Source organism: Desmodus rotundus, chromosome 13 (assembly GCF_022682495.2).
Source record: "Desmodus rotundus isolate HL8 chromosome 13, HLdesRot8A.1, whole genome shotgun sequence".
Taxonomy (NCBI): domain Eukaryota; kingdom Metazoa; phylum Chordata; class Mammalia; order Chiroptera; family Phyllostomidae; genus Desmodus; species Desmodus rotundus.
In genome coordinates this window covers 77,378,423-77,404,748 of record NC_071399.1, presented here as the reverse complement: position 1 = coordinate 77,404,748, position 26,326 = coordinate 77,378,423, and the positions used below count along the sequence as shown (strand labels likewise).

The following is a 26,326-nucleotide window of genomic DNA, read 5'->3' as shown; positions in this document are numbered from 1 at the left end:
GCAGAAATAACATGAATACATCTTCGCTGTGGCCTCTTCCAGGAAGCTCACGCTCCTGTCCTATTCCCTGCACATCTACCAACCAAATGAGCCTGGCTCCAGCCTCCTCCTCATTCATCTCTCTTCTATTGAGAATGGGTCATTGTCAAAGGCAGGAAATGTTTTTTGGCCTCAGTCCTAATGGGTGGAGAGTTTTTGGTGCAAAGTTAAAACCTGAATCAGTAGTAGTAGGATCTGCTCCCACACATTTGGCAGGTGAAACCAGTCTGGGGCCAGTTTTATCTGGTTACTGCCCGAGGAGGTGATATTACATTGGGATTCAGGGCAAAAGCCACACAGCGTTGAATAATAGGCCTTAGCCTGGCCTCACCCTCTGTGCACATATCTCTCGGGCATATTGCATTTGGAGTCGTGTGGGTTGAAGGAAGGATTCAAGTAGTTGGTAACCTGGGTCCTGGCCCAAATACCATCTCTTTTCACGCTTTAACATGATTTACATTGGGCTCGGTTTCTGGAGGTTGTTTATGTGCAGGGAACTTGAAATTAGGAGGAAAGTGCTCCAAACGAAAGAGTGAGACTCATGCTCTAGGAAAGGCCGCGGATGTTTATATAAAACTGCAAGTGCAGCTGCGCCTGCTGAGTAATATCCCACATGCAGCAAGCAGGATCTGGTGTTAGTGGGGATGGGGATTTATTTCTCCTTCCAGACAGGCTCTCTTGGGAACTCTAAATGGTAAAAGCAGTGAACTTCCATATGGGCTGGGGTAGGCCATAAGTAGTCTCTGCATATGGGATTTTTTTGGCCATGAGCCTCCTCACCTCACTTTGAACTCTGTATTTCCTTTCCTTTGCCAGCTGTAGCCCTGCATCCAGGATCAACGGTGGATTTGTGACGGGACTAACGGGGGGATTCTTGTAGCCTGTTTGAAATATCTCCAAAGAATCCATTCTGTCACTGGTCAGTCCATTAGATAAACATTCATCTCTGAAGCCTTACAGGGGAAGGTCAGAGAGAGATGTGAAAAGAAAACATTGTGTTAATGTGCATGACTTGACCACAGAAGAGCTAGAGCCAACCCTGCTCCACTCTTTTCTGTTAGAGATCCATACAGTGCATTCAATAATCCCTCAGCTCGGAGGCAGATTTCAGACACCTCTCTTGTGTATTCAGCCAAACTGAGTAAAAGATTTCGTCACTTGAAATGCGCTTCTTCTTGGAATAAGATTATGGATTGAAGCTGGGGCCAAGTACGGGTGTTGGAATCAGTAGTGATCAATGCAGACGGTACCTAACAAATAAAATCAAAGTAGGAATAGTTGAAGCATTTATATGTACTGCTCACACAACATACCTCAGGAGGAACACAGTCTAGGGCAGGTCTGGTCACTTCTTGTCCTTCAGGCACCCAGTCTCTTCTTCCTGATACCCAACAACATGACACCCAAACTTGAGATTGACTTTACAGTTGACAAGGGCCACCGGATCTCCAAGCACACAAGAATAAAAATGCCAGCTCTCTGTATCGTTCAAGCGCTTTTCCTACTTTCACTAGTGAGTGTCATACCGCCTCCTCGTGCTGCTAGCCAGCTGAAAATGTGTCTTCCATCCTGGTGCAATGGCAATGCCTATAAAGTGTTTTCAAACCAATAGTCCTTGCCACTCACCTCTTCCACTCAAGCAATACCAGCATTCCTAGTTCACTAAGGCATTGCCATGAAGTCTATTGGGTTAAAAGAGAAAAACAAAAGCTGAACAAGATACTGCCCTCTTGAAGGAGTTTAAGATATTATTTCACTTTGTTCTCCTTATTCCAATATTTTTTCCCATCTCCTCCAGAAATTTTTCTAAATCAAGGGAAAAAGTGTATTGGGCCACAGTGCTAGCGTTGGCTTTTGACAAAAAGAAGAATGGCTCTATCCTAGCTGAGGAGTGCACCCTTTCTCTGTGCTCTCTCCCTCAGACTCAGTCTACTCACTAGAGTAGGATAAGCTACTGTGCCCATGACCAATTTGCTTTAAGGTTCATACTATCTTCCCCCAGCTTTGCTACTTATTACAGGAACTACATTCTTCAGCTCCCTTCACCTCTGGATTTTTGATAGGAACAGACAGACGATTAGGGGAAGAGAAGCAGGAAGAATGGCAGATATCCCATCACCTTTGATTTCTATTGCATCTCTTTCTAGTTCCCACCAAATAGCCTTTCTGCTATTGTTCCGGTTTCTATCAGAAGGCCTCCCTGTAGTTGTAGCTTTCATTGTATGGCCTCAGCTCCTGGGTTAACACTGTCTCCTCCCATTGTCCTTCTATTCCATGGGTATCACCTTCTTATACCTAATCTCTGGGTTGCCTTCACTGTCTTTGGTTTGCTGTATATTTTCACATCACCTATGCAACCAATTTTCTGTATTAAATGTACTGCATTTGACCAATCTGAACTGCTTTCTGGCAAGTTCTTGACTAATAAAGTTATTCTTCAATAATCAACAAGTTCCCAAATCTCAGTAGCTTAACATGCAAAATCTTGTTTCTTATTCACATAGTACTGATGCAGGGCAGCCACCTTCCAAATAGTGAATTAGGGGTCCAGGTGGCTTTTAGTTTTATTTATGCCGTTTGTAGTATTTGGTTTTTACATAATTGTGGCAAAGGAAGATAATAAATAAAGAATTCAAATCTGCAATTGTTTGCTTGATCCACAAATGATGTGTGACAATCCCACTTTAGCCCATTGGCCAGGACTAGTCATATGGCTCAACATGATTACTGGAGACTATTGGAAATGACCCTTTTTGTACATTTATATATATGTTTGTGTATATATACCTGTATACCACACACATATATAAATGTTTAAACATATATATATACACATATACATGCACATATACACACAGAGATAAGCTAAGAAAGGTACAAGATTTGGGGAACCTGGACTGTGAATTCAAGGCAAGTATAATCCCCTGTATCTCTTTCTTAAGAACCCAACTTTACATGTGACAATGATTAACCAATTCAACTGATTATTTTTACATCTTTCTTACTCAACATCCAAAGTCTTCTACTGTAAAAATGTAGAATTATTTCTCAGTGTATGGAAAAATGGCACCTATTTTCTTATTACAGCTTCTGTCTTTCCCTCTCTCAGCTCTACTGCAACTTGTCAAAAGTCAATGTGAAATCTGAGCAACATTTGCCCCTGGAAATATGTCATGATTTTTCTTAAGAGAAAGCAAACAGCCCTATCCAAGTTCATAATATAATTACAGGCCCAAGTTTTTAAGAAGTTTAAAACCATGAAAACTTAATAGAAAAATAAATGTTAATGGGAAATAGTTATTGCATATAGTTGAATAAATTCCAGACACACCCAAATAAAAAATTCCCTAGAGTTCCACTCATGCTAACTTTTCATTGGCTTCATCCAAAGATGTAGAGTTTTCACGTGGAGACCTTGCGATGCAGTGTTTCCCTCTATATTTATGGGCCAGATCTCTCCTGTAACTTTTTTTTCAAGCTTTATCTAAGGGCCGTGATCCATGATGAATTTTTAGGTCTTGCTGAATGGGAGCAGCCACATCTATGAACTACATGTAGACTCCAAAAGCAGTGATCTTCTCCTCCAGCATATCTGTTCCAAGTTTATCTTCTTCTACTACACATTGTATTTGAAGTTTTTTTTTTTAAATTTCATACCCACTGGAACTAGTTTAGAGAGCCCCAGACCAAGCCAGCTGCTTGAATGCTCCTGACACACTCCTCTAATTTTACCAATCTGTCTAGTCCTCCCAAGGTCTCCCCTCTAATAAGATGGAAGACTGGGCAACGAGAGCAGGATTTTTAGCTTTCTTTCACTCATACTGTGCAAGGCGTTCTCCTAATCTCTTCACTTCCTTGCTTCCCTCCTCCCCCCTCATCGCATCCGGAGAGATCAATGTCATCATCGTCTTTTCTGTCTGTAGCTCCATGTGCTGTGGTGTCTTCCACATTGGCAGGGCCATACTTGCCCAAGCTTTCTTCACTCCTGGCATGCTGGCCTGTTCCTTTTCATAACACTTGATGTGATTTTACCAAGATAGGGCATAATACCAGTTGGCAGGTTGTGAGCAGGAGTCTGCTTCAATACTGCCATACATGCTTACGATGGCACAGAAGCCTCCATGTAGCTCTTGTCTGCCAGGTCGCCAGTGAGCACCTGGAGGCTGGCAGGGCTTTTCAGGCCTGCAAACCCATGGAGGCTTGTCCCAGAGCTAGCTGTGTTGTCACAGAGGAAAGAGGAGTGCAGGCGGTGGGAGCTGAGTGCTAAGTGGAACAACAAAAAGTCTCTCTTCTATAACTTTTGTGTATTATTCCATTGATATTTAGGGTTTCATTTTACATATGAATGAGATAAGAGAAGCACACCAAATGTAAATACCATATCATCTGATGCAAATCAAATAACAGCAAATGTTAGCCCTAATACAATGCTGGGATTACCCCCATTAAAGATAGTCGGGGCTTTTAATAAATGAATACATTACATTGAGATTAACATATAAATCTTAAAAATACTTGAGCTTATTTTTTTGTCTTCCCTTTCTGTTCTGAGAGTAGCCAATGTGCTCACTGAAAGCAGGTTCACCTGATACTTCCTTATTTAGTGTCTACTGTGAGCCAGCCACTGTCACCGGCACTTAGAGTTCAGTAGGAAAAAAGACAAACATGCTTCCTTCTCTCAGGAACCTTATATTTCAGTGAAGGATATAGACAATGAATAATAATTAACATGAGAATGAAAGGAGATCCAAGATCTTTTTGAGAGGGGAAAAAAAATAAAAAAGCTAGTGTTTCCAGGGCAAAGACTGAAATGGTAAGCTTGAAAATGTAGACACACGTAAGATTACACGTGGCCCTGATACTTTAGAAAGAATTTAGAATTTTATTCTCAGTGGAAAGGTTGTGGAGAGTTTTAAGTGTGACCTGTGTTTTTAAAAATCACCTTGCTTGTTAAGAACAGTGGGTTTGAGTTAGAAAGCGTAGAGGCAAAGGCACCGTTAGGAAGCTAGTAGTTGTTGTACAAGGGAGAGATGATTAGACATGGTTTAGATGGCAGTATCTTTTCATGTTTGAATATTGCCAAGAAAGTTTTAAAAGAAAAAAAAGGTAGGGTAAATATTATTAACTCCTCTAACAGGTAGAAAAACTGCCCTATGGAAAGGTAAAAGTTAAGTCAAAGGTCAAGTTTTTCTTTGCTTCCAAATTTAAAGGGTTTTTTAATCCATTTTATCCTGAGGAAAACAGTTCAGGAAAAGAGCAGATGTGGTGGCATATAAGTCGAATCAAAGCACATTGTGCAGGTTGGGTAGTATTTTATAGGCTTAGCCTATTGAAATATTTTACAAATCATAATGCATTGTATGAAAAGCATTATGAGACAAGGGCGAGGCTTCCATAATCACTGGGGCAGAGACTTCCACCGAGAGTTTTCAGATCGATGCTACCCTGCGTGGGTGCGGGTTGCTATGGGGCTCCAGCTGAGTGAGGCCTTTGCCACCCCCGCTGCGCATGGTGCTTTCCCGTTCTCCTGGGCCTTCCGACGTAGATGGGAATCTGCTCTTGCCCCACTACATTTTTTGATGAAAGAGTCATATCCTCTATTTCTAATGCCATTCTCGATTCAGAGTGGCTTTGAAATGGGGAAAACATTCTAGTAGGATTGTTTATTTAGAAGCTGACATTGTTGCCCAGGGTAGGGGTAAGAGTGGGGATTAACTGTAAAAGAATATGAAGAGTCTTATTGGGGTGATGAAAATGTTCTAAAACTGGATATGGTGATAACTTCACAACTTGGCATATTTACTAAAAATTATTAAATTCCATACTTAAAGTGGGAGAATTTAAGTATATAAATTAGACTTCATTAAGGTGGTTAAAAAAGAGAGAAACCTAACAGAAATAAAGGTACCTCAATTCACCTGAAAATTTGAAAATCGAATGAGAGGCAAATACTTACAAATTGAGAATATTTTTCCAAAATTCAGAAAATATCCCTCAAGGCAAACTGGTTTTAAAAAGAAAAAATGCTTTGAAACAAACATCAAACTATGTGTGGAAAGTTATGTATTTATTTGTGAATAGATACAAAGTGTTTACTTCTGTTTCTGAAATTTTCTGTGTTGCTTTTTATTAGTTCAATAATAGAGCTTACTTTTTAGATAAAAAATTATCTTTATATCATAAAAAATAATAAATGAAATTGCTGGGTTCATTTAAATAGGGAAGTTCATTTTCTGCTTGAGCCAAATGCAACACACCCATTACCTGATTAATACTGAAGGGTATTTCTTGACAGAAGATAATAAAGTGACCATTTATTAAACCCTATTCCTACTTTGTGACATAAATAATGTTAATCATTTTGTAAAGTGTCAAATTTAACTTTCACAAAAGTTTTATTAAGTTCATTTATTAGAGTGTTTTCATTTCAAGGGTAAATAAATATAGTCAAAAATAGTTATTAAAAATATGTTCTGAACTTCCAACAATTATTACCAAAGCTGAGAATTGAACCCAGATATCATTGATCTAATGCACACTCTTTATTCACAACAGTGTATACTGTTGTGTTTAGCAGATAAAAATAGGGGATAAGTTCTCTCACATCTACCTTTAAGCCAATCATAAATACGTGGCAGTCATACTTCTGAGAAATTACATTAGAGTAATGAGTTCCTATCTTTTGTCTAATTGGATTGCATCATTGTGAACTGAGAAAAGTTGAAGGTGAGACTGATAAACTGCTTTTAAGAATCCTTCAGAGATAATAAGAAATAAATGTGCTGCTAATAGGATATGTAATTTATTGCACGAACTAGGACTCTATTAATATTTTTTGGACAGGAGGCATAAACAAAGACTATCTTGAGCAAATTGAGACATGTGGTCACCTTTCTCAAAACTAGAGGACAATAATATACCAGAAATAGAAAAGAGGGATGATACTATTTCTTAAACTATAACACAGGCAATGTTGATGTAAAATTACCAGATAATTAGTACAAAAGAGATTATTAACTAGATGATTAGTAAAGATAAGCATAAGTTTCCAAAGACCAAGTTGTGCAATTCCAACTGTAACTCAGATGTCAGAGGAGATAATACCACCTGTTAATATAAAGACACATCTCCTTCAGTCCAAGTCGTGTGGAAAATCTCAAGCACCCAGCAAGGTTTCTGGGAACTGCAGAGTTTACACTATGTCGGTCATCTCTGGTTTCAGATTTCTGACTACAAACTTTTGCCTGCTAGGATCCTGTTTCTTTTATTACTTTTCAAAGTGATTCTTGATCTCTGCACTGGAATCCATGCACATGGAGAACTCAACATTTGCCTTAGTTTTAACCAAAATAAGCTAGCAAACCCAAAAATCAAGAATGCCAACACACCACTACTACTACTACTACTATTGCTACTAGTTGTTTGTAGAGTGGATGCTGAGAGCAGAGGAGCTGGAAGGGGATAACAGAAGAATAGGAGTGAAAAAATGGATAAGAACACAAATCTAGACTTAGGTTGTGTTACTGACTGCTTGTACGATCTTAGTAACATACTTGTAAAATGGTAACACAACCTCAAATAATTATAATAGAGAATGAATGTGATAGCACATGTTTCATTGACACAATGAATGGGCACAAGGTAAGAAACCAAGAAATATTAGTTACCAACATTGTTACATTATAGTTGAAAAAACAAACAAATTATAATTTATTCTCTGTTCTTAGAAGTCTTTTGGCCTATCTGCAATGATATTAGCCCATTATTTTTTTTTTAATTTAATCCAAGCTACTTTCTTCTTTTCCTTCACTGCATGAGAGGAAAAAAAAAAAAAAAGCTCTCTGTTTTCTTCAGCACCTACTGGGAAACCAAATTGTGAAATTTCTGTTACTCATTCTGAGATTTAACTGAGGCTAATGATGATATAAATACCCGTTTGCACCTGACTCAGTGTTCACACAGCACACCACCCTGGGCTAGCTATAGATGAGGTAGAAAAGGGTTTTTTCTTTTAGTTACATAATCTCACTTCTAAGATTCACAGGTTGATATGAGCAAGTTTTATGTTCACATAAAGATTTCAAGTGTCAAATATTACACTAGTTTATTCTAAGATTTCACATAAAGACAAAAAGGAAAGTAAATAATAATATAGTTTAGTAAATTCATTGCTGGTTGACTATGTCTAAAGAATATAATGATGAAATAGATTTATATGCAATAGTGGGTGTTTGGAGATTGATCTATTGACTCCGAGCCTATTGGAGAATGAAGACCACTTTGAGATTGGTTTGACTATATCAACAAAGGAATAAACTAATATGAATACATATTCACATAGGTAAATGAATATATCTATAAATGTATCTATAAAAAGTCACATGTGATACACATATATGCAGATTTTTAAGGTAATTCAAAGAACATGTAAAACTCATGAAGACTGATAAACTCCAACCTAAAAACCTAGACCAAAAGCAAATCAAGAAATGAACAATGATCTTCTTGGGTTCTGTCAGTGCAATGGACACTTTTGGCTATTACTAAATATTGTTAACAGGTTTTTCTAACAGCTGCCTAACAGTCCAACCAAAAGATACAGGGATGTACTCTAGCTACCAAAGTTCACTAACACAGTGTTCCCAAAGGAAGCCGAATAACTGGATGTAGATTTGTCCAGTGAGGTTAGATAATATTGTATAAGAGCAAAACATAACTTTTGAGTCCAGTGCACTTGCACTTAAATCCTAGCTCTGTTACTCGATACCTGAGAACTAACTTAAACAGTTTAATCTCCCCCCAATCAGTATTCTAATCAGTATTCTATAATCAGTATTCTAATTTGAAAGGTAGTATGTTGTAGAATTCTATAATCAGTATTCTAATTTGAAATGTGGAGGTCATGACAGCTAGAAGTCATAAGACCATCATGATTAAAAAAAATGACATGTAAAAGTTCTACTGTGCTTGGCCCATAATAAGTGCTCAGTGAATGCCTGTTGTTTTCAAGAAACAAGCTGCTGACTTTGCAGGCCGTTGTAGCACTATTACAATGTATATTATTATTATGAAATGTGAATACATTTATAATATAATGTATATTACTATAATTTTAAGGTATTGAAATATTTTTCTTCAACTCCATTGGTAGTATGATTTTTTTAATAGCTAGTAAGCGTTCTAGTAGTTTCTCTCTTACCTTAAAATACTTCCTCACTTCTCCAAGGAGGACATACAGAGGGCCCAGAGACATATGAAAGGATGCTCAGCATCACTAGCCATCAGAAATATGCAAATTAAAACCACAATGAGATTCCACCTCACACTAGTCAGAATGGCCATCATAAGCAAATCAACAAACAGTAAGTGCTGATGAGGATGTGGAGAAAAGGGAACCCTAGTACACTGTTCGTGGGAATGCAGACTGATGCAGCCACTGTGGAAAACAGTATTGAATTTCCTCAAAAAACTAAAAATGGAACTGCCTTTTGACCCAGCAATTCTACTGCTGGGATTATACTCTAAGAGCCCTGAAACACCAATCCAAAAGAACCTATGCACCCCAATGTTCATAGCAGCACAATTTACAATGGCCAAGTGCTGGAAAAAGCCTAAGTTCCCATCAGTAACTGAGTGGATTAAAAAAACTGTGGTACATTTATACAATGGAATACTACACAACAGAGAGAAAGAAGGAGCTCCTACCCTTTGCAACAGCATGGATGGAACTGGAGAGCATTATACTAAGTGAAATAAGCCAGGTCATGAAAGACAGATACCATATGATCTCACCTATAAGTGGAACCTAATTAACAAAACAAACAAGGGAGAAAACAGAACCAGTGATGTGGAAATGAAGAACAAACTGACAGCAACCAGAGCCAGAGGGGAAGAGGGAAGGGGATAACCATGGAAAGAAGGGGAAGGGTGGTCAAGGAACATGTATAAAGGACTCATGGACAAAGACAAGGTGTGGGGGAGGATTGAATGCAGGAGGTGGGGGGTGGGTAGGCAGGGGAGAGTGGTGGGGGAAAAGTGAGCACAACTGTAATTGAACAATAAAAAAATACTTCCTCAAAATCGCTTCACTCCCAAAGGCGTTTCTTTTATTTACCTTCTTACTTTATGGCCAGTTTAGAATGTCAATGTTGAAGTATTGAAATAATCATTCTATTTTTTGTTTTAATCAACACTCAAGAAAAAACAGGGTATATATTTTGAATTTTCCAGTGTGTGTGATGATACAGATTAGGATATATACCTAAATATGACAAAATATTATACTTGATTCAATCAAAATAAATCATACTTGCTATAGTACTTGGTAGAGATATTTAGGTAATTTTAATATATTTTAAAAATACAAAAGCAAAAAGAATACCACATGAAAACTAACATTATATATGAGAAATGAAATATGTTAAATTTATTTTTATTATAGTTGACATAAGACAGCATATTAGTCTCATGTTTACAAGAGAGTAATTAGATATTTATATTTTATAAAAAGAAAAGTAACAAAGTATGTCATTGTTTGGCATTTTGTGCCCATTGCCTTGATTGTTTTATTTTTTTCTGACCACCATTTCACTAATTTTTTTAGAGAACTCATTTATGTCATCTCTAGTGTGCTGTAAGGCTTTATAATGAAGGGATGGGAAGGGCCGTTACCTTGAAGTCAGGAGTCCTGTTTTCAAGTGGCAGCTTTACTGTTTGTCAATATATGACCATAAAAAATTAACTTAATCTTTATGCTGTTCAGCTTTTCACATATAAAATAAGGGAAAATCTTTTTGTTTTTTTTTGAAGTTTTAGATCCTTTCTAGCAAAAAAAAAAAAAAGAAAAGAAAAAGGGGGAGGAGGAAGAGAAAAGAAAGGAAGACTTGGTTTACATTTTCTAAATCATTTAATTGCCTGTTTACTAAAGAGCACTCTAACTGCTAAAATTTTTAACCATACTTCCTTTTTCTCAGAAAGGGGATCTTTGTTTTCTTACATATACAGCAGCCTCTCTTTCCAAGTTTTCTTCTCTAAAAATCATGATGGAGTTGGACATTCTAATTTTATGGCTGATAAAACAGAGTTCCAAGATATAAAATAATTCATGAAAGATGGCATAGTTAAATCTCATCAATGATTACATATATATATACATGCACACATATGTGTATATGTATATATATAATCATATAGTCTCTGCATTATTACAAATAGTCATCTCAAGATGTCTAATATTTTGAATGAAAGATATTTAAAACACAGATGTAGTGCTACATATTTCAGTGTAATTTCAAAACACTCTATTTATTATGCTAAAGAAAGTACTTGGACAGCGAGCATTTGTTATAGCATGACTTTCCCTGTAAAGTCAGAAGATTGAATGCAGGAAATAAATTATCAACCGGTTAGTGTGTATTTTTTTCCAAGTCTTACTCATAACTTCCTTAGCTGTCATTTCGTATAACCGTACTTTACCTGTAAATTAAGCTCTCCTTTTATCAAACTCAGCTGGGGGTTATTATATCAACTTTAATGCCCCTCTAAAACTGGTACTAAATGTGGATTTATATCACAAATGGAAAATCTGAGAGTGAAGGACATTTTCCATGTGGCAGTCTCATAAAACTATCACTTTTAACAAACAACTTGAATTCAAGAGAAATTTGCAAAAATCTTTTAAGCACATTCATGGTCTTAGGAGGAAATGCTAATATGGAGTCTGTCTGCTCTGCTGCAGCTGCTTGATTTATGAAAGCAAAAACAACCCTGACTCATTCTAGGGAAGTCATAATTACCATATGGAGTGTTAAATGTACAGACACTTCGTAAGGACTAATGCAGTAGCTTAAATTATAGTCATTATGCTATCCCCACTCTCAAATCTTGCTTTAATCCTTGCTGAGGAAAAAAGTCCTCTATTCATTACCTTTCACAATCAACTCCATTGCATCTTGAAAGTAAATATACATGAAGACATGTTACAAAACAGGTAGGGTAAGCAAAAACTGATTGACAAGGTAAGACAATTGCTACTTCCTCAAATGTTTGACAATGGCATTCCCAGCACCCCTATTTTGTGTGAGTTATGCTGCAGAGGGGCTCTGTTGATAGGAATAGGATGTGACCAGGCCCTTTAAGGTTGCACAGGGCAGTGGGAGATGCAAGCTACTAAACATTTGAAATAACTGTGATGTAACCATTTGAAATACAAGGTCTGTCCAGAAAAAGTCCAGCCATTGTTAATATAATGAGAATGGTTTGCATAACATCGATGTAAACTGGCAGCCAAGGACAGTGGGCTGGAATGTGCATGTGTGAACAATGATGATTTCGCTGTACTAGTCAGCGAGGGTAAAGGCTGTTAAGTGAGCATGTCTACTGTGTGGCCAGTGCAATAGAAATGACTGAGCAAGTAAAGCAACAAATCTGCATCAAATTATGTGTTAAGCACGAACATTCCTCCGCAAAAACTATTCAGATGATTCAGAAGGCCACAGCTATGGGCAACTTCATCACAAAAATGCACCCGCTCATGTATTACATCTCATGCAGAGTTTTTTGGCAAAAAATAAAATCGCCCAGGTGACTCATCCCCCCTACAGCCCAGATTTGGTGCCCTGCAACTTCTGGCTCTTCCCAAAACCAAAATCACCTTTGAAAGAGAAAAGATTTCAGGCCATTGATGAGATTCAGGAAAATATGATGGGGCAGCAGATGGTGATTGGGAGAACTGTGTGAGGTGCCAAGGTACCTACTTTGAAGAGGACAGAGGCATCGTTGTCCTGTGTACAGTGTTTCTTGTCTCGTGTATCTGCTTTAATAAACGTCCCTATTTTTCATATTACATGGCTGGACACCTACTGGACAGACTTGGTATGTCTCAGTGAAATCTTAAGCGATGTGCTGCTAAGAAAATCAATAGTAAAAGCACTGCTATACATACAATAAGCAAAAGCAAGGGTGCTTTTTCTTATCTATATTCCAGAGAAGTATTTATTAACATATCTATCAGTTGTCCAAATTGTCCACTTGGTATCTTAAATGGCAATTAATATTTAGTCAGCATCTTCGCTCATCCAGACTCTAAACCGTGTATGTTGCATCACAGTGTCTGTACAAGTCGCAAAGAATCTTCACTATTAAAGTGTCTTACAGTCGATGGGATCCCACCAACAGTTTTCATGCAATACTAGAAAAGACTTGTCTAGTGCTGAATGAGTGACAGGCACCATTCTAAAGGTTCTAAATATACCAGCCCATTTAACCCTAACAAACTGTATTGAGTCACTGTTATTCCTATTTTTCAGGTGGTTGAGCTGAAATGCAAAGAGTTTAGTTGCTAGAGTCACACACAATGGAATCAGAACTCAAATCCCTGGATTCTCTGGTTGGCACTACTGTAATTCTCAAAGAATAAAAATGATATCAGAATTAAACTTTCAGATGATATTGTAGCATCAAAATACATAAATACATATATATATATGTATTTAATAGGCACAAAACTGGACAGAGGACTACTAATTAAAGAAACAGTCATATTCCATAAAAGTAATACCTATAACAAAGGATATGAATAGGATTTCAAAAATTTGGTGACTAACTGGATCTGGAGAACAGAGGAGAAAAGATTAAAGCTTTGTAAAGTGGGGAGCTATCTTAACAGAAACTCACATGATTAAAAGAAAGTAAGAGTAGAAGAAAGACAAAACCACATTCAAACTTCCTATTACCAGGAAAAAGAATGCTCATCATGTATATACAAAGCAAAATTAGCCCTGCGATATAAATCAATGATCTTCCTGGTTTCCTAGCTCTCTTCTTTGTTGGTTGGACACATATTAGAAACAAATTTCACAAAGCATTGTCAGAGCTGTACTGCTCCTTTAGAACATTTTGCAATTGCATCTGTAAATATATATTTAACCTTAGGGAACTTACTGACATATAATGGCTTTAGGCTAAATGTTCAATAGAGAAGGGTCAATACAGCTTGTTGTCCTGCAGCATAATCCATCACATCCCTCTTTAATTCCTCTGCGCAAAGTCTACTGCTTTTGGCTTTTGGAAATTATTATGGGCTGAATAAGAAGCAAAGCTGAGTGAATCACAAAGGTGGAAAAACCAGCCATCAGAGCAGAAAACCCTGTCCAGGTAGCCAGGTGGTCTGCAAATGCCTGCTAGCACTTTTTCTTCCAGTTGGCACGGAACATCTGTTTCTAAAGTGAAAGGGTGTGAAGAAAATGACACAAGTGGTAAGCACTGACACATGCAGGGGAAAGGAAGTGATTTATTTTATATGAAGATTGTTACGGTTTCAAAAATAAAAGCACAACCTGAATATGTCTCTGTAAGACTTGTATAATATGTGTGTGTTTAAGAGAAAGATTGTATATTTTTATTAAATCATAACACAAAAATACAGGACTCTGAAAATCTAATTAGCACAATGAATAAAAACAGGAGGCCTATAAAAAATTATTTTCTGAAATAAGGGCAAGATTCTACCAAGAGTTTAGAAATAAGAAAGGTAGGACTGGAACCTAAGAAATTATAAACTATTTATGTGCATCAGCTAGAAATTATATAAGTGAAAGAATAAATCGATATTTACTAAGAAAAATGAAATTAAAATATTTTTAAAGAAATATTAATTATAAATTATCAGTGTCTAGAACCCAGTGTATTAAAGTAGGTAATTAAATAGTTACTTTTTGGGATTGCTGAAAATGATAGCATTTCTGACCGAAGTCAGTATCAATTATATAGCCTTATAGAATTAGGTTCTGGAAAATAAGAAAGGGCAGTTCATGGACTCTACGTATCTATCCCGTTCACACCCCATTTTTGTAAATAAGAATCACAGTGCCATGGAGGGGAAGTAACTCTCCCAAGATCAGTTTGGGAGATGTTTTAGCAATAATGCATGGAGACCTTTTTTGGACCTTTTTTTGGACCTGTGATAAGAAGGGTGTGGTATTGCCATAGTCCCAGGATGAAAGGGAACTGGGCGAAGAATTAAGCACGTGTGGAGGAGGAGGCTATAGTTCCTTTACAATAAAGGTATGGAGAGTGTACTGGGCCACAGAAAATAAGAAAGAACCAAAGTAGAAAGTGAAGAAAATCTCAATGAATCATCAGAAAGCAAATGTGATAAGTTCATGAATAATCTGTTAAAGTTCCTCTGGTAAGAACTAAGCTTTTCTGAAATCCACAGAAACACAGAGTTCGTCGGTACAACTTAATTGTGTAGAAACAAGCCAGGCTGCCAAGGAGGTCCTTCCAGCGTTCCTTCCCTTTCAGAATGAAAAAGACAACAATAAAATTTGAGTATGTGAAATAAAGTACTTTTGATATATTATTTTTAAGTATCTTGCCAAAATATGTATCTGGCAGGAAGGAAGAGATGCAGGGGGAAGGGAAAACCTTTGAAGGTATCATTTCAAAATTAGAAAACATGGAAATGAGAAATAAGTAGTGAAAAAGATATCAAAAGTGTTTCTTTACATACTTTCGCTTATGGCTAGGGAAAAACACGAAACAAAAATCTTCTTGTTAGATGCACAGGTTGGAACATTTTGGATAGACACTCTGGGGTCCCAAGTCTCCCTCGGGGCTCCAGGTCATTGGGTGGTTTCTGGCCCCTAACGTGCCGCCCACGGGGCCCTCATCCTATCACACGCCTGCCCCTGCCCCTGCCTTCTGTCATCACCGGCGCGTGGCTTATCGTGAGTACCTCACCATGTTAAGTCATGAAGCGTAAGAGTGCCTTTTTTTCATGAGACTAATACACATCTGATTATAACTGATGTCACGCATTTGTGATGAGTGGGTTGAGGCACTATTATCCTACAAGGAGACAGAGGCAAGAGGGAAAAGTTTTTAAGTACTGTCTTCAGAAGTAATGTTGCCAGAGCTTATGGAAGTGCTTTCAAGGTAGGGAAAAATAAATGAAAAGCAGATTTTCTCCCTAATAAAATTGCCAGTGGGTAAGGCAAAGGTTCAGAAAAACAGGAGGTTTCTAATACATTAACCACCCATTCAATGTCTGGCAGTAATTAGGAAAATAAACAGGATCCTGAGTCGAATTAACAGCACCAATTAAACTTTCTTGCAAATGCATTTATACTGATAACTGGCGGGGCAACATCTGGAACACTATCCACAAAAATGGTGTCTGATATTTCCAATATTCTCAAAGGAAACAAATAAAAATCAAAAAATTAAAAATGAGCAGGAGGTATGACTATGTATCAAAAGATAAACGAGTTCTGATTTTTGCCAGAATTTTAAACAAATATCAGAGCAAACTTGTTTAAACATTTAAAAGGTATGATTTCCTTATTAGTTTATTTCTGTAAGCAAAGAGCTGTTTCTAAATATGGGCTAAGTCATAGAAATTTTAAAACTATATTTAAGGTAGATACTAGAACCTTACAAAACTGAAAGTGAGGTAAGGATATGGCACTTAATATAACAGGTAGTTGCAAAACTTGACAGAAACAGTATTTATGAAATCACATAAAATCCTTAATATTTTCAGCAATTTTTTTTGTTTATAGAAGCTTTTGATGAGTTTTTAAATAAAGAATCCACTGTAATAAAATAATTCCCCTTTTATTTATCTCAACTGCATATCAGGAATCCAAGTTATGAATATGTTTTATTCAAAAGCTATTGTAAATCATTTTTTGAAGTTTGCAGAACATATCTCCATAGAAATCACAGTAATGGTAGTTTTGTTTCCAGAGCCCAGAGTTCTCAAATATCTCTTTAATCTCATGTGCCCGTAGATGTAGTATAAATTGCATTATTCCAATTATGCCTAACCAATATATGCATTTTTCCTTACTTGAAAAATGCATTCTAAATTCTAATTTAAGAGACTAGGAAGACCTTTCCTTCTCACAAAACACTCCCACTCACCTCCCAGAAAAGAAATACCTTTAATTAAAGATTTTATCACTAAATTTATTTTCAGAAAAGAAGGCACTTCTTTAAGACACTCTTTTACTGAGGGGAAGAGGGGAAGGAAGCAAGAGAAGATGGAGATAGCTACCTGGCTTGAACTTTCCAATGCAGTTGTTTGTTCAACAAACATGCATTGAGCTCCTACCAGGTAAACAATCACAAGGAAGGCATTATGTTACTCAAGAAAAACAATGATCAGTTAAAATGCAACATGACCTCCACAATGAATTCTAGCTGGGAATAGAGCAGATGTGTGCACAAATATTAGGATGTAATGTATCATGCCATAGGTTTTGGCTAGACAATGAAGCACCTTAAATGCAGTGCTGAAGAGATTGAAGTTTATTCTGTGGACATCAGGAAGACTTCAAAAGTCTGACCAGGGTTTGTTTGGAGGCAATGAAATGCCTGGAGATAGTGTTTTCAAAAAGTATTTTAAAAATCCACGCAAGATGAATTCCAGATGATGGGGGTGGTCGATGGGAGAAATTGATGCTGAGAGATCAGTTCTAAAATACCAAAATACTATGGCATAAATGAGATGGCAGAACATTGGATTTCAGAGATGAGTAGAATGTTTAAAATAATGGAACAGGAAAAGATGGACTAATTCTGACAGGGGGGCAAATGGAGCACTAAGTTAAATAAGGCGCTCAAGTTGAACACACACAAATAGAAGAATGCAGATAGAAAGAGTTGGTGTGAGTGGGAGAATAAGGTATTTGATTATGGAAGTATTTCATTTGAGATTCACTACTGAAATGGAGCTGATGATAATTACAGTGACTTTAGTTAAATCCTTAACACTGAGAGTAAGAGAGAGAGAAGTTTGGAGAAATGCATACATTTAAGGAGTTATGAAAAGGAGAGGTGAGGTGGATACAAAATGTCAAAGAAGAAGCACACGAAGAGTGTTTCTTCCAGGAAGCTAAGAGAAAAGAGTTCGTCCCAGAAGGTTTTGACCCCTGCGTAAAATGCTGCTAGATAATGGAGGAAGATGAGAAATAGAAAAAAAAAAAAAAAGAACCCTTGGAATCTTCAAATACAGGCCCATTCATATGTCAGGTATTACTCCCAAGCTTGTCCACATCTAATTTATTTTTTAAACAGGATTTATTTCTACCACCCATTTCACAAGAAAATATCAGTTTCATTTTGTTGATGAAATAATAACTCACTAGTTTTAATAAGTCAGCTTTTATTTTATTAGAATCTATATTTCACAAGTTTCTCCAGCAAGTTTTCCAGTGTCTAGCACAGGGCTTGGCTTGTAGGAATCACTGAGTAATAGTGTGCTGGATGAAAGTGTGATATTGGGATAGGTGATATGCAGGTATGTTTGGAAGTAGAAATGGAAGGGTTTGGGGGAACATTTATAAAATAGGGGAAAGACTCCATTTGAATGGTCTGGACATTATGTGACTACACTGTTTATTATTTATAATAATGATGATTAAGACATGGGAGTGGGCGAATGGAAGGTGCTTTGGAAAGAAATATCACACGTCTGCTCAATCTTACCTCCAAATTCACTAGATTCCATTGTATTCTTTACACCTTTCTCTGTTAGGTATGTTCACCTTATCTTATTTCATAACTTTTTCTGAAGTCTGGAATTCCATTTCATCGAAGTATCAATGTAAAAAGTCAATAATTTCTTTCAATATTACTGTGTTTTCAAATATAGCTTGGAACTTTAAAGATCTTTTGCTAATGAAAAGCCACATACAGTAATTTTGAAATCCTACCAAAAAATCCATGCCAATATATGCAAAATATTTCTACAGGTTACTAAAGCCACATTTAATAAAAAATGTAAATACAGTAAAAGTTTCTAATAATTTGGCTTAATTAAAATTTTATTCATGTATAATAAATTATTAGGAAATATTCCCTTATTTCTTCTTACCAGCACCTACATGGCATGCCTCTCTCCTCACCTCTGCCCCACTATTACCTTATTAATAATTTATTTGTGTTTCTGACAAAGTAAATTAAAGCCAAGTTTTTGTGTTATTCTGCCCTCCTTCTCACCCTTAACCTGAACTCATGGTATTATGACAGTTGGGACAGAGGGGGATGATGTCAGTGTTTTTATGAGCTTTGGAGTCCCTTCCTTTCAATTTCCTCTGGTGTTTCATCCATCTTTGCTCACTCTATTTGGCTCTTGGATTGAAGGTAATCAGCATGATAAGATAAATGATTTACATAAGGGGTTTAACTTTGATTCATTAAAACTCACACTTGTGCTTCTAAGGAAAATTTTGGAGCAACATGGGGACTTCCAGTGCTCACTACCAGTGAGGTGGGTGTAAGGAGTGAAGACATTACATATTTGGAATCTTCACGGTGTGTAGGAGTGTGCGTGTGTGTGCATGTGCATGTCTGTGTGTCTGTGTGTGTGTGGCTTTTCCTTTGGGTTAATCTCCTTTCTGTACACTTTCCCACATGGAGAATCCCTTAGAACAGATATTTGAGGTGGAAATTGGTGGTACCGACCTTCAGTGTTACTTGCATTTCCCAAGATGGTGGTCAAAGTCCTGTGTGGATCAACATGGATCGATTGTGCTTCTCCCTAAAACCTTTGATTTCCTCAAAATTTAAATACTGTAGGCCCTGAGAAAATGTTGTCCCTTTAATGACAAATGTTTCTCTATGCAAGCCATAACCTGTACTAGAAAAGCTTGACTGACCTTATTCGGAGATTCTCCTAACTTCTTTAACATGGTTTTTACCTTGGTCCTGTTTCTCTTTCACTTAAAGGGCAAATAAATATGTTTTCTCCTTGATCTTTGTTGGGTTTTTTTTGCAAAAGGGTTATCATTTCACTGCCATATCAAATCCTGTGTGTGAAGATGTTTATGCGCCTCGATGAAAGTTTTTACGCTTTCTAAAACCTTAGCAATCGTTTTTGGTTCAGTTACGAAGTCGTGAAGTCTATTTCCTAACTATAGTTTTCCCTCCATATTAAACCTGCCTCCCAGATTAGGATGGAGGATGAGCCCTTGCTGGTAATAATTTTGTTAAGTTTTTCCTCCACCTGATATTGTTCGGATGAGAAATCTTATGGAATGTGGGTCTGAGTTTCCAATTATCTTAGTATCTTAACTAACTCCACTCACTTCTTGTGTTTAATTCATTCTCTACAAGTAAAATCTTAATATTTACTGACCCAATATCCATAGAGAATCCTCGGTCATGACAAACAGCCACAAAAAAATGCATCTCTGGATGTTCTGAAGGCCAACCAAGTGAATTACTATGGTTGCAGTTTAAATATTTTTCCATTTACTTTCTTCTTCACCCTCTCCACACCCCCAGTTCCCAAAACTCACAAAGAGACAAACAAAAGCGTATGTGAAAGGACATTGTAGGGTTGGTTATCAGAGAAGTGTAGCATTAAACACTATAAGTTAATCTTGATAAAATTGTCTCCTTGCTCCTGTATGTTGGTGAAGATAGTGATAAAAAAAATTAGAGAAAAACGTGGAATAAGACAAAAACAAAACCACAATAAGGAATAGAATCAGGGCAGCCAGTCCTGCACCATCATCCTGTCTGGTACGATCTCTCTGAAACCCAAAAACATCCACATTGCAGCTATGACCATTTTAAGGTGAATTTGTGGGGACGCTAGGAACAGATCTCCTATACTCATCCAAATCAGACTCTTATTCATTAGACACCCTGGATTTAATCTACTTCTAGCACAAGGACCTAATTTCTCATGGTAAGGTATTGGTTTGAGACTCCAGAGTAAGTCTCTTTCGTAAACCTCATGGCAGGTCAAAGAAGGCAGGCCAAAGATGGAAATGACCAGGGTTATGAATTGGAGCCCACTGTGTGTTCTAATAATTCATGTGGGAAAGGTCCAGGCAAGTCATCATGTATCTGATAGCTTCGTGACCCACATGTGAACAGCACAACGTGTTCTTCACTGTCATTTCCTAGAGTTTCATCCTTGAATTTTCCATCCTTGAGCCCCCACAGGACAATAGGAGAGAAGAGGTAATGCAATTTTTAGATGAAATCCCACCTGACCTCACCACCCTGATAGATGCACATTATAGGGAGATAGGATGGTAGAAATCATAGACATGTTTATACAAATCAGTGTCCTTTGTTCCTTCCTAAATTCTAATGGCTCATTCAAGATAATGCTGTTTCTTCTTGGGTATTGTGAAAGTCCATGAAATAAAACAATATACATAAATATGTCAAATAAAAAGCATTCTGTTGTATTTGTCAACTTGATAAGATCGATACAGGGATGATGTAAGTATGTTAATTTTAGTATTAATTTCACTCTTTCAATTACCAAAACATTAATAATGAGCAAAAGGGGTCAATGTACAGGTAGGACCTTTCTCAAAGATCACAGAAACTGGCAGGAAGTGTATACGAGTGTCAGATTAAGGTAGGATTAATAGAAAGTAGGAAACTAAAAGGTTATGTTCTTCAATGCCATTTTATAATAATAAAAAGGGTTTCAAATAATAAAATTAACTAGTCATAGTTAAACACAAAGGAAGTGACAAAGCCTAAGTCTAATTCTTTTGACTTATTTTAAAAGAGATGCCGTAACCTCTTGTTATCATCTTGGGCTGCATTTTGCCGTGTCTAGGGAATCCACCGTCTAATTAGACAAAGTACATCCCCCATAATTGAGGTAGAAAATGCCAGACATTTTTGTAACCTTCCATTCAGCAAAGGCATGGATGCATAAAGTCAGCAGTCAATCACTCTCAGAACAGACTTCAAATAGAAACAAGCAAGTCTAGGAAACCAAGGGTTTGCAGAACTCAGTCTGGTGGAGGTAGTGGCAACAGTAGCAGATAAGGTCAGAGTCCTGACGTATCTGTCACATGGTACTGAAAGCAATGTCCAGAGCCTGTCTAACGACAATGGATTCATAGTGAAAGCTGTCGAATTTCTGTCCACTTGTAATGGCAGTGGTGTCTTCACAGGGCCAAACTGAAGATCTCATTTTGGGTGTGAATAAGATACAGAACAAGCAGAAAAACTGAGAAATAGCCCAAGAATAAAGATGTCACAGAGGTCATACAGCTTCCCATTTCAGCCCAGATACAGTGATTTTTCCTTTTTGAACAAGCCTCAAGATACCTTCAGCCTTAGTTCTCCCACAGGCTGGGGATCAGGCTGGAGCGTGAGATGAACAGCCATGGACTCTATCAATTCTTGCTGTATGGGGCTTGGTAAGGAAGATAAAGTCAATTAGGACATCATGGTTTTCCTTAATTCAGCTTTCACACTTGTTTCCTTTTTAAAATATGTATTAAAAACTAGTAAAAGTATGATGAGTTCAGATATGAAAGAATACAGGAAGGAAAAATTAATCGATTAACATCTGTCTGTCCACAAGCTATAAATCCAGGTGAGACAGAGAATACCAAACTACCTTAAGAGATTTCATAGTTTAGGGTCCAACCACTAAGATTCAGAAACTCAAATGGGTACTGATCACCTGTTTGCCATTTACAAAACCATTCCAAATAAGTAAACCCAGCTTGTTTAAAATAGCAGTTTAAAAGATCGGGGCATTGAATCAATCTCCCTGCTTTTTGTTGTGTTTTCTTGCTGTGCACCTGAGTAAGCGGTTGCCATGTTTCATGCAAAGGTGCTGATGCCACATCTCATGGGAATTAAAACTATTCTCTGTGACAGTAACTTCTGTAGCTTTCAAAATAACATCTCTGTCTCCGACTTCTCTGAGCTTTCCGAGAAAGTGACCTGTGATGCTGTGATTTATAATAAATTGGTGTTTGGTCTTCGTCCCTTTTCTGACACAAGGCTCTAAAACACTTAGAATTTCCTAAATGATGAGAGCCCTAAAGCTGTCTTTTGTTAGGTTAAGACGGTGGCTTTGGGGTGACAACTAAAGATGGCAGATAGTAACCAGAACCAACCAATCCATTAGAAGGTGGAAACTTTCAGCCCCACCCCTGACCTCTGGGAAGGGGAGAGGGGCTGGAGATTGAGCTCAATTGCTACTGAATTAATCATGCATGCCTCTGTAATGAAGCCTCCGTAAAAATCCAAAGGGATGGGGTTCAGAGACTTTGGGGGTTGGTGAAGCTTCACACCCTTTCTCCATACCTTGACTTATGCATCTCTTCCCGAGTTATATTCTTTTAGAAAAAATGCCATAATCTAGTAGGTTAAAGTTTATGTGAGATCTGTGAGCCATTCTAGCAAATTAATCAAACCCAAGGAGGGGTCGACGGAACCTCCCATAGCTGATTGGTCAGAACCATAGGTGACAGCCTGGTCTGGTACCTGGCATCTGAAGTGGGGAAGGGGAGGGACAATCTTGTGAGGCTGAACCCTTAACCTGTGAAATCTGACAATATCTCATGGTAGGGTGTCAGGATTCAGGTGAATTATAGGACACCCTGCTGGTGTCCAAGAATTGCTGGTTGGTGTGGGTGAACCATCACTACCCCATGTTGGAATTGAGTGTAAAACCTTTCAAATCTTTTGTTTGAAATGTGTGGCTTTCCTGCTCCACAGAACTAAAGGCCAACAACTTCTGTATGTGGAGTAAGTTTGCATATTGGCCTTAACAGAGCCTGTCTCCAGGAACACAAAACAAAAGAAAATCAGATTATGGCATCAAAAACTATATTAAAAACATGTGTGATTATAACTGCCCTCCTGTTTCTACAAACCCAGTAACTTTCCTTTTATTCTTGATTTTTGCTGATTTCAATTCTTAAGAATGTCTTAAACTTATTTTTCATATCCTCCACAGTTGCTAATATAGTATCTTATATGTAGGTGTTTAATTATCAGCAAGTGTCAATCAAGTCTTGATGAGAAATATCAATCCATTACCAAAATTATACTCAACTACCCTTTCAATTTAACAAATTTCCATTTATAAAATGCCAAAACAAGGAATACAATCAATGTTTGACAAATTATATATCCAAATTTTCTCTATTAGCAAGTTTAGAATGTAAAATGGGACAAATCATGAATATTTGCTAGTTTTTTACTCAAAAGAATGTCATCTGGAATTATCTTCCATAAATTCTGATGTTATATAATTTATTGCTCATCTTAACAATATTCTCCTTTATCTTAATATTCTGGCTTTATTTTACCTGTTTACAAATTTTAATTCTGTAGTGGTGTCTATTGGATAACTCAAAAATATATGAAATGAAAATTATTTCAACAATGCAAAAGAATATGTCTTATTAAGTATATTAAGAATTTTACATATCTTGATATCCATATTATACTTAGCATAATAGAAGGTAAATGATATTGTAGAATAAAAAATGAATACAATTATATTAAGTATATTATCAAACAAAAATGGAAATTAGAAGAGAGTATCATCACTTATTTATGATGAAACAACCACTATCTCAAGGCAGTTTTCATATATCAGCAAACCATCCCTAAGAGTTAGATATCAACAACTTCCCTTAGACTAGAGACATTAAGACTGTGTAAGATTTAAGCCTCACAACAGTAGGGAGTTGGGTAAGCATTCAAATAATCTTACTTTTTATCACTTCAACTATGACTTTGGTTTTATTGCAGAATTAAATGAAAATTTTATATATATGAACAGTTAATACAACAGTTATTTATTTTCATCCCATTAATACTTTTCGCCATTTTGAATTATGTTATTTATTTGAAGTAGAATAGAATATCTCACCTCCTAATCATTTAACAAGGTCAAAGAAAATTATCTATGCCCACAAGGACTGTAAGGTAAAAATAATAATAACAATGGGGTGAGTTTCAATGAAGAATATTCTATACCTGAATTTTTGCAAGAACAACACTTCCTCCAGGAAAACACTTCCTTTAACATAATGTTCTCTGGGCTCGCCCACAAGCCAGTCCTAGGATGACAAATATAAGAAATCCACATACATGAGGAACCCACTTATATGAGGAATCTATTAATAGCCAAACTTATAGAAGCAGTGGTTGCCAGGGCTGAGGGAGGAAAAATGGGGAGTTTTTATTTACTGAATATGAAGTTTCCTTTATGTTAGGTCCTAGAGATCTAACACATTGCCTATAGTTAACAATACAATATTGTGTACTTCAAAATTCATGAAGAAACAGATCTTATGTTACATGTTCTTACTAAAAATCAAGAGAAACAGAGAGGGTGGTAAGGAGAGAAAGAAAAAGGGAGAGATAGAAGGAAACTTTGAGAGGTGTTGGGTACATCTAACACCTTGACGGTGGTATTTGCATATGTACAAGTTGGCTGTGTGCAATTCTTTGCATACCAACTACACCTCAATAAAGCTGTTTTTTCTTAAGAAAGACACTTCCCCTTCACTAAATTTGTACTGTTTTAAGTTCATGTGATTTATGTATTTCATGCTATCTTCGCATTTGCTGAGAACAAAAAGACACAGACTTCCTGGGTACAAGACTGCTGGTGGTCCATGAGCCGCCGTGAGTCTTGACAGGGTGGCTGTGTATTCTAGGACCGACACAAGGAAGACAGGGGTCCACTCACTCAATGCATAGGGTACTTTACTAATTTGTTTCACATTAATACACGAATGTCCTCTTTTATCAGTGAGCTAGCCAAATACAGCTACCACAAACATAATGAGCAGACACTACGCTAATAACTCTCATCTAATCTCTCATATCTATTTGGTCTAGCAACTGGCTGTTGAGGAGCTGGCATGGAGAACTAAGACAAAGAAATATGATAATGAGAGCAATAATTGCAACTACAAATCAAAAAAGCTTAACATATCTTAGCAGTTGCCTGTCACTTCTGGTTTTCAGCAGTGGTCTGTGCCTGTACTGAACACTCCTCCTGAATCCTTAGGCCCTTTCCCACAATGCTCTGCCCCATCCTTATCCTGGCTTCCTTGTCTTGAGCTCCGCTCCAAACTTTGTCACTTTAATTCTTCGTTTCAACCTCCAGCTCCTTCAGAAAACCTCGTGACGTCTAGGAAAATAAAAACATCTCAGAAACTCACAGCAGTACAAATTCCAAAGTCTGAGTTTTGGAGTCTGAAATGGTAACACATGGTGGCCATGGCAAGTGTGAGTGGAGCCACCTAGTCCTCACTTCTCAGGGCCCCTCTACCACCATGCAATAGAGATGCTCCACGCCTCCCATAGCCTAATGTTCTTAGCGCCCTTGGACACACACACACCCATAGGACACATACACATCTCTAGAGAAACTTTTTGAAGATATTCTAATCAAATTAAAGTATAAATCAAAAGTTCCCCGGGAGGTACACAAATCTCTGAGATTTTTCTTGCCACAAAAGGTAGGTGAACTAATTAC

At 37.2% G+C, this 26,326-nt stretch overlaps 1 pseudogene; it reads right to left on the bottom strand.

Moving 5' to 3' along the window:
- Positions 1-3,512: 3,512 nt before the first annotated feature.
- Positions 3,513-26,326, bottom strand: part of LOC112310181 (elongation factor 1-beta pseudogene) — a 66,506-nt pseudogene continuing 43,692 nt past the window's right edge.